The sequence below is a fragment of the Setaria italica genome, chromosome V, assembly GCF_000263155.2.
Source record: "Setaria italica strain Yugu1 chromosome V, Setaria_italica_v2.0, whole genome shotgun sequence".
Lineage (NCBI taxonomy): Eukaryota > Viridiplantae > Streptophyta > Magnoliopsida > Poales > Poaceae > Setaria > Setaria italica.
Window position 1 is genome coordinate 9035100 of NC_028454.1, and position 13040 is coordinate 9048139.

Here is a 13040-nt window from a genome sequence, read left to right on the forward strand (position 1 = left end):
CATTTTTTTTCCCAGCACGGCCACTTTCATGTCTAGGACTAGGAGTGAATTTGTAATTGAATTTTGGCAGACCACAAACTGGGCTTGGTTTCTTTGGCCAACGATTTGGTAGGAAGAAAATTCCGTGCCTGCAATGGAATCCAGGTGTTCCTTGTCACAAGGACAGAAAAAGAAAAGGATGAGTGTGGTGCACAAAGCAATAATAGTACTGGTGAGTCGTGCATGTCTTATTCGCACGCTACATGTGCAGATCAAAAGGTATCCAAATTCTCGATTCCCAGAGCTTTCCACTTGGGCAGCCATCAAGCTCCACTACAGCATTCGTATTCCCGGCTCAAGAATGCAGCGCAACAAACTACAATGGCAGTATGCATGTGCATGCACAGAGACACTACACACTGTGAACACTGAAGACACCCTGAAAACTGAAGCAACCAGCATGGCAATACGCTCAACGCTGCTGCTGTTGCTGCTGCTATCGGCCTTCGCCTTCATATCGGCCCTGGCGGTCGGAGAAGCCGATGACGACGTGGCTGCGCTGCTGGCGTTCAAGGCGGCGGCGATCGGCAGCGGAGACGACGACCCGCTTCCTTCGTGGAACGGCAGCGGTGTCGGCGGCATCTGCGGCTTGGAAGGGGTCAGCTGTGGACGAAAGCACCGGCGAGTGGTGGCGCTGACCCTGCCCTCCTACGGCCTCGCCGGCACCCTCTCTCCGGCCATCGGGAACCTCAGCTTCCTCCGAGCCCTGAACCTGAGCTCCAACTGGTTCCATGGGAGCATCCCTTCAAGCATCGGCCGCCTAGCTCGCCTGCAGCGGCTTGACCTGAGCTACAACACGCTCACTGGAGAGCTGCCTGCCAACCTGAGCTCCTGTGCCAGCTTACTCAACTTGAGGATCCGCAGCAACCATCTCCATGGGCGTATCCCTGCCGAGCTTGGCCACAAGCTCACGAGCCTCAAGGAATTGTCGTTACCAAACAACAGCTTCTTGACGCGGACTATAGCGGGATCAATAGCCAACATGTCATCTCTCCTCTTACTTGATCTCAGTAGAAACAAGCTTGAGGGTTCCATCCCACCTGAGCTCGGAAGCATGGCGGGCCTGATGTCCCTTGGGCTATTCTGCAACGAGTTTTCCGGTGTGCTTCCAAACTCCCTGTACAATCTGTCCTTGCTGAAGGCGTTTCAGGTAGGCTGGAACATGCTGTCAGGAACCATCCCTGCTGATATCGGCGATAGATTCCCTGCCATCGAAATTCTTCACTATTCTGACAACTGGTTCAGTGGGACCATCCCGCCTTCAGTCTCCAACCTCTCTGCTACTCTCACATGGCTTCTCCTCGATGTGAATAGCTTCAGTGGATATGTGCCTCCTGGTTTGGGGAGGTTGCAAAGCCTCACTCACCTGTGCTTGGACGTCAACAAGCTGGAAGCAGATGACAGGCAGGGATGGGAGTTCATCACGTTCCTGAGAAACTGCAGCCAGCTTCAGTATCTGGTTCTTAGTAACAACTCTTTTACTGGAAAGCTGCCCGGTTCAATCACAAACCTGTCGGCAAGTCTCCAATCTCTTTATTTGGGAGGAAGTAGGATTTCTGGGGTTATTCCACCAAACATCGGCAATTTGGTTGGTCTAGAAATACTGGACATAGGGAATTGCTTTGTATCTGGACAAATTCCAGATAGCATTGGTAAGCTAGAAAACTTAAGCGAGTTAAGACTCTACAACACTGGCTTGTCAGGCATCGTACCTTCCTCACTAGGAAAATTTGGAGGGCCCAATTCCAGCAAGCTTGGGGAACTTAAAGAATCTGTATGTCTTTGACCTCTCAAAAAACGGACTCAATGGTTCGATTCCCAGAGAGGTATTGAAACTTCCTGCACTTTCCTACTACTTGGACTTAGCATACAATTCGTTGTCTGGGTCACTTCCTACTGAAGTTGGAGGCTTGGCATACCTTAGCATACTGTTACTATCAGGTAACCAGTTGTCTGGCAACATGCCTGATAGTATTGGAAATTGTATATCATTGGAATGGTTGATGCTGGACCAGAACTCATTTGAGGGAGGCATACCCCAATCTCTGAAAAATGTAAAAGGTCTTTATCTACTGGACCTGACAATGAATAAGCTGTCTGGCAATATTCCTGATGCCCTTTGTAGTATTGGTGCCGAAACAGTTATATCTTGATCACAACAACTTGTCAGGTATGATACCTTCGTGTTTACAGAATTTGACGTCGTTGAATAAATTGGATATATCCTTCAATGATCTGCATGGTGATGTACCAAAAGGGGGTGTCTTTGCAAATGCAATTCCGTGTTAATTTATGGAAACAATGAGCTTTGTGGTGGAATACCTCAACTTCATTTAGCTCCCTGCTCCGTGCCTGTTCACACGATTAAAAGGAAACTGTCAAAATCCCTTATGGTTACCCTAACATCAATAAGTGCATCTATGTTCTTGGTTTTAGTTGCTTTGATTTGGTTAATCCACAAGAAGCTCAGAAAAAAGCATGAAAGTCAGCACACACCTACAACTGAGGAACAATATGAGAAAATTTCTTATCATGCATTGTCAAATGGGACCAATGGATTTTCAGAGGCCAATTTGCTTGGACAAGGAAGCTACGGTGCGGTTTATAAATGTACTTTACATGATCAAGACACTATTGTAGCTGTAAAGGTGTTTAACATACAACAATCTAGGTCTACTAGAAGTTTTGTGGCTGAATGTGAGGCACTAAGAAGGGTGCGTCATCGTGGTCTAATAAAGATCATCACCTGCTGCTCAAGCATCAATCACCAAGGGATGGAGTTCAAGGCACTGGTTTTTGAGTTCATGCCAAATGGTAGCCTAAATGGTTGGCTTCACCTAGAGTCTGACATGCACACTCGGACAAATACTCTTAGCCTAGAACAAAGGCTACACATTGCCGTTGATATCATGGATGCTTTGGACTATCTCCATAATTACTGTCAACCACCTATAATTCATTGTGATATCAAGCCAAGCAACATCCTTCTTGCATTAGACATGAGTGCCCGAGTTGGAGACTTCGGTATATCAAGAATCCTTCCAGAAAGTGTTAGTAAAACCCTGCGTAATTTAAATAGCACATTTGGAGTGAAAGGCTCCATTGGTTATGTTGCCCCAGGTAATTGAAATGGTTGATTTTGGTATTTGACCATTTGTTCACATTCCTAATTCTTATAGAAACATGGCATGCTGATTTTTTTGTTGTGCATTTGTAGAGTATGGTGAAGGATCTTCTGTCTCAAGTCAAGGTGATGTTTTCAGCCTCGGCATATTGCTGCTCGAGATGTTTACTGGAAGGAGTCCAGTGGATGACATGTTCAGTGGTTCATTTGTTTTGCACAAGTTTTCGGAGAACGCTCTTCCAGAGAGAATATGGGTGGAAGGAGTCCAGTGGATGACATGTTCAGTGGTTCATTTGTTTTGCACAAGTTTTCGGAGAACGCTCTTCCAGAGAGAATATGGGAGATAGTTGATCCGACAATATGGATGCACATCGATGCCCATAACAACACTACGAGAAGTGGAATTCAGAATTGCTTGGTTTCTGCCATTGATCTTGGAGTATCCTGCTCGAAGAAACAACCTAGAGAGAGGATACTGATGCGGGATGCAGCTATCAAGATGCGTGCTATTAGAGATTCGTATCTAAAGTTTGCCTGAACTCTACTGGTGGAACATGGAGTAGCAACAATTATGAAGTGATTTTCGAAAACAGTAAATACGTCGGCTTGAAAATGGGCAAGATGCCTGCAGGTGGTCACTGAACTGATGAATGAACATGCTTCAGCTCTATCATTCTTTCCTTTATATTCTTATATTATTTGTTTACACAAGATATATATAAGTATAAAGGACATTTAGAAAACGTGTCAAATAAAAAAGATTAGACCCAGAGTTTTACATGTTGTCTGTATGACACGATTTTGTATAGAATTCAGTAAGATGTATGAGTCAAAATACAAGCAATGCTCTGCAAAATCTGAACTTACATATCATGATTGGAATAATGGCTCCATTGGTTACTATGTTGCTCCAGACAACCCAGATTATTGTGTTGATCCCTGTGGTTTGCTCCATCGTACACATGATCTTCATGATCGGTTGTGTTTGCATATTTTGCAGAGTAAGGGGAAGGCTCTGAGGTCTCAACTTAGAGGCCCACTGGATCTGCATAGTCTCTCACCAAGGATGCATCCAGGGAACGAAACAACAGTGAACCCCCCCCCCCCCCCCCCCCCCCCCCCACAGAGGTTTCATCTTGAACAGACAAATTGAAATGTTTTTCGTTATCTGTTGGCCGGCAGAACAGGACTGAAGGCAACATGGCTTCCTGCCATTGGCCACTGCCCAAGTCTGTGATGGTAACTCTGCTCTAATTCTGAATGGTGACCTTCGTTCCCTCCCAGACAGTCTTCAAAATCTGCGGACGGCAGCAGATTTTTGCCGGCCCTGTTGTGAGACTGAAGATCTTCGTGGACAATGTTTTACTCAGCGAGTTGATGGTGGCGGGAGCATGCGCTGCGCCGTTTTGGGTGGCAACCTTGCCCAGCTCGCACAGAAGAACAGGGACTTACATCGTTGAGATAAAATGCTGACGGTTGGCACCTCTTCCATCAATGTGTGTGTGCATAAGAACCGGGCGTTCCTGTCCTCTTGTGTTCTAAGTATGGACCTGTAATGGTGCATTCTGTTTTTTTTTAAATATATACGCATGAGTAAAGTCCAGCGGTCCTCAAAAACTGTCTCGTTGTGTCATCCTGATCCCTGAAGTTGCATTGCAACTTCAGATTTAAACCTTTAAACTTAGCTCCGGATGTCAGTCTCTAAACTCGCAAATTGCAAATTTAACTTCCTAAATTTAATTTAACTTAATTTCAGTATCATCTCAGTCCCAGATGGAGTGGGTTGAATGCGTTAGACTCAGATAGACCAGCTTTTGGTTTGGGATAAACCAGGAGGGAATATTTGGTTGCATTCCTCCGGATTGGTACGGACCAACCCACTTCGTCTCTGTCGTTTCCGTCGTTTCCTCCGTCACCAAATCGAGCGCAGAGGAGGTCGCGGGGAGGCCGCCGGCAAGCTCCGGCTTCACCCAGGGGACCTCTGCCGGCTGGCCGGGGCGAGCTCGGGCTCCACCCACCGGTGCTGGGCCGAAGGCGGGGCCGCGGAGGCCGCCGGCGCTGGGGCCGAGGGAAGGCGGCGGAGCAGGGTGGCCGTCGGCGCTGGGGCTGAGCGGGCAGGAGGCCGCGGGAGGCCGCCGGTCGCCGGTGCTGGGGCCGAGGGGAGGTGGCGGAGCAGGGCGGCCGCCGGCGCTGGGGCCGAGCGGAGGCGGCGGAGTAGGGGGGTGCCGGTCGCCAGCGCTTGGGCCGACAGGTGGCGGCGGAGCAGGGGCCGGCGGTGAGGTTGGTGGAGGCGGAGGAACAGAGGCGGCAGTGGATGGCGAGACAGGAGGCAGGCCTCCGCTTGATGAAAGAGATAAGGCTCGGGTAGTAGGTGGATGACATGCGGGCTCCATGGATGACATGTGGGGTCCACCGGTGGCTGCTGCTAACACCATTAGGGCACGTACAATCCATAGACGGCTGCCATCTTTTTTTCCGCCACGCAAGCAAACCCATCCTCCGTGGCGCCTCGTTCAACCCTCGCCAGCGTCTCGTTCGACAGCACGAGCTCGTGCTCCCACGCGAGGCGACGGCTCCTGGGGCGCGTTGTAGGAGTCGTTGCCGTTCGTTGCCGGCGGCGGGGATCCGATGCGCTCAGCGCCGCACGCGCGCTTTTCCCTTTCGCGCCAGATCCCTCGTCAGCAGTCATCCCTATCCCCGCACAACCGTCGACCGGCCGGCCTCCCATCCCATGGCGGGCTACCACGGCGGCTCCTCCTCCGCCAACGGATGCTGCTCCACTGGCGCGGCGGTATGCGGGACCCGGTCGGCGCCGCATGGCCCGCCGAGACACAGCCCGCTCGGATCCTTGTCCTCCGCTGGGGGAGGAGGCTCCTACTTCGCCGTCTCCTCCTCCTCCTACGTGGTAGCAGACTGAGCTGAGATCCTCAACCGAAGTGATTGGGGAAGTAGTAGTCTCACTCTCACATCGATCCCACCTCCCATCCGCTGACTGTTCTTGGTTCCTGTCTGTTCTTGCAATTTGACGTGATGCTAGCTGATTTCAGAATCTCGATCTGTGCCTGAGTCTCTAGCAATACTACTGCCTTGGTCTAATTTCAGAATCCAACCACATTGTGGCATCGATTGTCAGCAAACACATGAGAGCAAATTATTTTTGAACCTGCTAGAGCATATGGATGCTAATTTACTTTTTCATTATGAACCAAGAGAACCTGCTGGAACTAACTAAAAGCATGCAGTAGTTATGAATGAACTATTTCATAGTTACTGGATAAATTTTTTGGTAGTAGCTTATAATTGTGTTGGTTGTCTTGGTGATAGACTGGTAATAATATTTCCCTAGCTATGAATGAACTTGTCAGTATGAATCTAATATGTGATCTGCTAATTCTTATTTGAACTGACTGAAAGCATGTAGTCTTGTGCAGAGATAGTTATCTGCTCCATTAACTTCTAAAAGTGTGGGATATTTCTAATATGGTGTACATCTAAAGGATATTTCTAATATAGTGTACATCTAAAATTTTGTACTAAGAACCAAAATGTACTGTGTTTGGTCAATTTCTTCTTGAGAGTTGTTTACAGTTCAGTTGAGTTACAGAAGTTCAGATTGTCTAATTATTCTCCTGTTGTCCTGTATACGCCTTTAACTTACAAAATTAATGTCCACTTCATTTTTACTGTTGGTTCTTGAGTGTTAATAATTGTTACTGTTGGTTCTTTGTAACATTAGTGGAAGCATGTGGATTCTGGAATGGTTCTTGGTTGGTGATGCTGATTTTCTGGTTATATATGTCTTGGCTGGTGATGCTAATTTTCTGCTTATATATGTAACAGAATTGTCCCTTATTAAGTTGTTGTAGTATCCATTAGTTAACGTGAAACAATTTTTACCATGGGAATAGGATATAGATATGTCATTTCAGAAACAATTAGGTAGTATTATTTCCCTTTTGCCAACTGGAGGTTGTAACGAAAAAATCATTTGAGTTAACTACCTAAACATTTATGTTTTCTCAAAAATCTAACAATCTATTTTTCATTGTTGTATTTGGAGTACCGATTGATATAAATATATATTATATTTATGTTTTTTAAAGATTTTATGCGATTTAATTTAATATCATGCATTCTACCAATTGAGTACCGAAATGGCTACAAAGATCAAGTGTATATTTGATCACCGTTTCTGTGAATCATTTAAATAGCTTGCAGACAGCTAAATAGACAGCTCACTGTACAAGCTCACTATACAAGCTGTCTTTTTAGCTGTTTGAATCTGACATGGCAAATCAAATAGACAACCGCTGTCTAAACTGTTATACGTGCCCTTAAAATAGCATCTATCTGATCCCTCTCAACCCCTCCAACCAAATAAAAAATTAGAATGGATCCATCCCTCCTAACTAAAGGGATGTTTAGCAACACTCCACTCAAAAAACACAGCTCCACTCTACCAACTCCATCCTTTTGCAGCTCCACTTTACCAACTCCGCAAAAATATGAAGTTATTTTACGTGTTTGGCTGATTGCAATACTCCAGATTCAGAAACATGAGAACTTGTCGTGAATAATTTATTTTACTTTTTATGAATGGTCCCACGTGTCGGTCTCTCATCTTTTCCCCCTTCCTCTGCTAGCGCTTGCCTTGCGGACGACGACGAACTGCGCGTGAACCGCCGGCAAAACAATACACGCAGCTGCAAGACGAAACAATCTGTCGACGCATTTCAGGAGCAGCTGGGAAAGATCGATTCGAAGAAGCTTATCCGCAACCTTTGGGATTGTCGTCTGCACGAACAGTCTGCGGCCAGACCGGCAGAGGCGAAGCACGTAAAGACCGGTGGCCGCCGGCGAGCATCTGAGCATGACGAGTCGACGATGACGATCACCAACTCCAAAGTGCCACTCACCAGTCTGTTTTGCAGACGCCCGGCCTGACACCGATCCAGGCAGCGAAGAAGAATCACGAAGCCAGCGGAGCACCGCGCCACGGCCGCCGGCGTCGACTCTGACGAGGCAGAGCGCCTTTGGCCTCCCCGTACGCGATTGAGCCGATCTGGACCGCCAATGCCGCATCGGACGGCAGGTAGGCAACCAGGGTTGGACGGTATCTCAAATACAGTCCACCCATTGGGGGTCCTCCTCCCGCCGCGGCTCACCGGAGCGCCGCCGTGCTCAGGCGTATCTGGCTTCCGTCCCCTTCCACTCCATCCATCCCATGTCCTGCGGCCGCTGGAGATACGGCGCTCTAGTGATCCCAGCCACCGGCAGCCTCCAGTCCTCCTCCTACTCTTCCTCTTGACGCCGGCAGGAGCCCCGCGGGCCACGGCGCTGCAGGGGGCCGCGCCTGGGGGACAGGGGGCAGGGGCGGCCCAGCCTGACCTCGCCGCAGGCCGCAGGGGACAAGGGCGGCTCGGCAGGGGGCCTCCGTTGGGGCCTATCGCTGCAGGGGGCAGGGGCGGCGCGCCCCTGTGCAGCCCGGCGCCGCCGCAAGCCGCATGGGCGGCGCAGCCCTGCAGGCATGGTCGACGGGGTCAGGGGGCAGGGGCGGCGCAACCTCGGCGGTCGGAGTCTATTTTGGGGGTAGCGGGCCGGTGGGGTTGCTCCAGCACCGTCTATAGCCGACGGCGGCGCCCTCCTGCAGCTGGTTCGGCCTCATGGTCTTTTCTCCGTGAGGCGCGAGGAAGAAGAGGAGGTCGGAGAGTCTCGGGAAAATAGAAACGTTGTCGTGGGTAAATACGCATCAATTCCGTCTGAAATTGGAGTTTTTGAACCGCTCGTTCTTCGCTATAATAGTATTTGTTGTTAACACATGCGGGAAAATAGAAATATTGTGTAATCATGATGGGTAAATATGCATCAACTTCATGAGGATATCTGAAATTGAAAGTTTTTGAACCACTCGTTCTTCACTATAATAGTATTTGTTGTTAACACATGCAGTTCATAAATTTTCTTTGTTCTAAGTATAAATTAAGCCATGTAATTACTGTAAAATAACGAGATACTAATTCAATAGAAATTGTTTGCTATCTTGTCTAAAGATTATGTGAGAATGTAGAAAATCATTATTAAACAACGCCAATGCAGTGGATTCCCTGCTAGGCAGCGTGCTATTTAACTCGACAGTAAGTGCGACGCGTACAATTGCCCACTTCAATTTAATTTGACAGCCATGCGTATCAGTATTTTAACTTTCGGAGAATCCGCACAAATCTTCGGAGAATTCGCATCTACATAGTTTCCGAAAAATTCTCCGATGAATCCGTAAAAATCTCTCGAATTTTCACAACTCCAAAAACAGCATGCGTGAAGAAGTTGGAAAAATCCAAAACTTAATCAAACGACCTCCAAACCTCACAAAATTTGAACCGTAAGCTCATAACAACATACCAAGGCTATTCCCAAATGCTCACTTCAACAAGTCCAAGAATTGATTACCAGATTCAAAGTATTCGGAGAGGGGCGCAAAGAGTTCAAGAACTTGAAATTGAGTCAAACAGGATTCAAAACGAACGAAACTTCAGCTGTATCTTCACATATACATGGTGAATCTTTGTCCAAAAGATCTATCCAAGAAAATAAAGACTTCATCATGAATTTCATATGCTTGGCCAAGAACATAAGAGAAAGAGAGTTTTGGTGAAAACCAAATCGAGCCAAGTCTGAGAGGGATTGGAGGCGGGAAATACTTCAATTGTGAGCAACAACAAAAGTCCCCAACAAATCTCACGAATTTCGCAGCCAAACGCGAAGAATGAAAAAACTCAAAAAATACCTTCGAAAATACCAAAAAGATAAATTTCAGATTCAAAGAGGATGGAACAAGATGGCACGAAATTGATCTTTGGATTACTCCACCATATTTGGTTACAAGCCACTCTTAAGCACAATCAAAGCTAAGATGGTAAAAAGATCAAATCAAAGATCTCTCATCTCTCTCCCTCTCTCATCTCCCAAAGGCTCTCAAACACAAATGAGAAGCCCACCACCTAACAATCTCTGAGATGTGGCTGCCCTAACAGCCCACTCCTCATATATATAGATATTTCGCAAATGTCCAAAATACCCTTACATTAAGCATACAATCCAAATACCCCATAGGGGTAAAAACGTCCAACTTTTTATCGATACATCGGACGGACCCGATACTTTCACGACTTCGCTTCACCTCGAGGCAAGCTTCGCGATGATGCCACGCATCCTTCGACTCGACGTTGTCTAGCCGCACCGGACTCGTCCCCCGGTTTTGAGGTCAAACCGGTCAAACCCTCTTGCACACCCCGCAAGCATGACTCACCCCGGTTTTGAGGTCAAACCCTCTTGCACGCCGCACACGACGTGACTTACCAATGTCGACACGTGTCCGGTCTCCGCCAAGCCTTCACGCCTTCAAGTCTTTCGCTCCCGGCTCCCGGGCTGCCTACTCGACTCGCCTCCGTCATGTTTGACTCGACCGACGCCGTCTCCATCCCGTCCGTGTACTTTTGCTCTTCTGTGCACCATGTGGATCACCCATAACTCCGTCCGAACTCCTAGAGTCTCTCGGTCCAAGCCTACTCGTGTCCACCCTTCACAACCATAGTACATCGGCATGAATCTTTCGCTTGACCTTCACCTCATGCCGTCGATGGCAATGTCACATCCTACACCTGCACGTCACAAGTCAAGAGACACAACACAGAAGATATGTTTTACACACACCACAACACAACATCTCCGGTTAGCCTTTAGCATAAATATTCACATATGAAATATGGACACAACCGAAAAACCTCGAATTATCTAATCAATCATTTATCATAAATAGACCAAGACACCCAACTTGTCTCGTGCGAATACAGGGATCTCTGGTAGCATCACTGCATCCATCGGCAATTGTTCAACCTCGTCTTACTCGTTCTGCGTGATACTTCCATGTCCGGAGCCATTCCAAAGAGCATCGGCAAACCGGCAAACCTGGTTGGTTGGGTTTGTACGACACCGATTTGTCAGGCCCCGTACCTTCATCCATTGGAATTCTCTCAAAGTTGACAGACCTTTCGGCATACAGTACACACCTGGAGGGGCCAGTTCCTACAAGCAAAGGGAAGCTGCAGAATCTATATATCCTTGATTTGTCGAGGAACCGCCCGAACGGATCAATTCCCACCGAGACTTTCAATTTGACACGCCTCTCTTTCTACTTAGCCCTTGTTCACTTTACTCCCAACTCCCAACTTTAACACTATGCAAAAAGAAGATTCCCCATCACATCAAACTTGCGGTACATGTATGGAGTACTAAATGTAGATGAAATTAAAAACTAATTGCACAGTTTTGTTGTACTTTGCGAGATGAATCTTTTGAGCCTAATTAGTCAATGTTTGGACAATAATTCACAAATACAAACGAAACGCTACAGTGTTGCTACAGTAATTTGGCACCTCCCAATTTGACCAAGTAAACAAGGGCTTAGACTTATCATACAATTCACTGTCAGGATCCCTTGGTTATGAGGTTAGTAGCTAGGTGAACCTTAACAACTTATATATCTCAGGAAATCAAGTTGTCGGGTGAGATACCTGAGAGTATTGGGGGCTGCACCGTCCTACAACTTATGTTGGACAGTAACTCATTTGAGGGGAGTATACCTCAATCTCTGAAGAACCTAAAGGGTCTCAGTGAACTCAACCTGTCCGTTAACAAGCTGTCTGGTACAACTCCTGATGCCATAGGAACTATAGATAACCTACAAGAGTTGTATTTGGCACACAACAGCTTGTCAGGGCCAATCCCCACATTTCTACAGAATCTAACATCATTGTCAAAAATGGATCTCTCCTTCAACAACAATCTGCAAGGTGAAGTGCCCAAAAATGGAATTTTCACAAATTGGACTAACTTTATAATCACAGGAAATAGACAAATAGAATACGATATCTTCAATTTAACATGACACAGCATGTTTTCATGTTAGCTCAGAAGACATCAGTAGAATACGATATGTTGCAGATGCATGCAGTTACTTGAAATAATTGAAGCCATACATGCTGTATGAATTAGGTCTTGTTTGGTTCTTATAGACTAAACTTTAATCTACTATTTTTATGCACTTTTAGTCCTGAACATTCAAACAGGTGGACTAAAGTTTGAACTAAACACTTTAGTCCTCCTGTCCACGAAATTGGAATAAACTGGACTGAAAGCGTGGGGACATCCCTACCCCTCGTTCGCTGCCCTTCCTCCCGCTCGGCTCCCTCCCGCCGCCTCCCGCCCAGCCCCCGCCGCCATCCCGCCCGCCGCCGGCCTCCCTCCCCCCGGCCCCCGCCGCCGCGGCGGACTGCTTCCTTCGTGCCGTCGACGACCCGCGCCGCCTCACGTCGCCGTCGCCTGCGGCCGTCGGGAGCCCGCGCTGCCTCTCCTCGTCCTCGTGGTCCTCCTCCACCACGGCCGGGAGCGGCGCCGTGCAGGTCGCCATGGTGCGGCGCGAGGATGCCGCCGCATGCCGGGAGAAGCGCCGCCGCTGCAGCTTGCCCGTCCACGCTGGACCTCGCGCCGCCACCGCTTGCCCGGCCGCAGCTCACCGTGTTCCGGCCCACCATCGATCCGAAGCTGGCCGCCTTGTGTGCGAGACTGCAAACCTGAAGAGGGTCTCCGCGGATTTGCCAGGGCTGCAGAAGACAATCTTGCTCTTGGTGCGCTGAGTCAGGAATGGGCTCATCACCTTGTTTGCCGCAAGGTACCACCACGGCACATTGATGAACACCTGCAATTGATCAATGATCCGACCAAATCAATTTCCCCGATTCAGAAGCTCATTCAACACCTGAGTGACATAGCTGAAATCACAGTAGCCTCGCAGCAGAAGTATCTGAATGCCATTTTGTGG

General features: G+C 48.0%; 1 pseudogene; it reads left to right on the forward strand.

Annotated features, from left to right (window-relative positions):
* The first annotated feature begins 93 nt into the window (after positions 1 to 93).
* Positions 94 to 4761, forward strand: LOC101757310 (annotated as a pseudogene).
* Positions 4762 to 13040: the final 8279 nt, after the last annotated feature.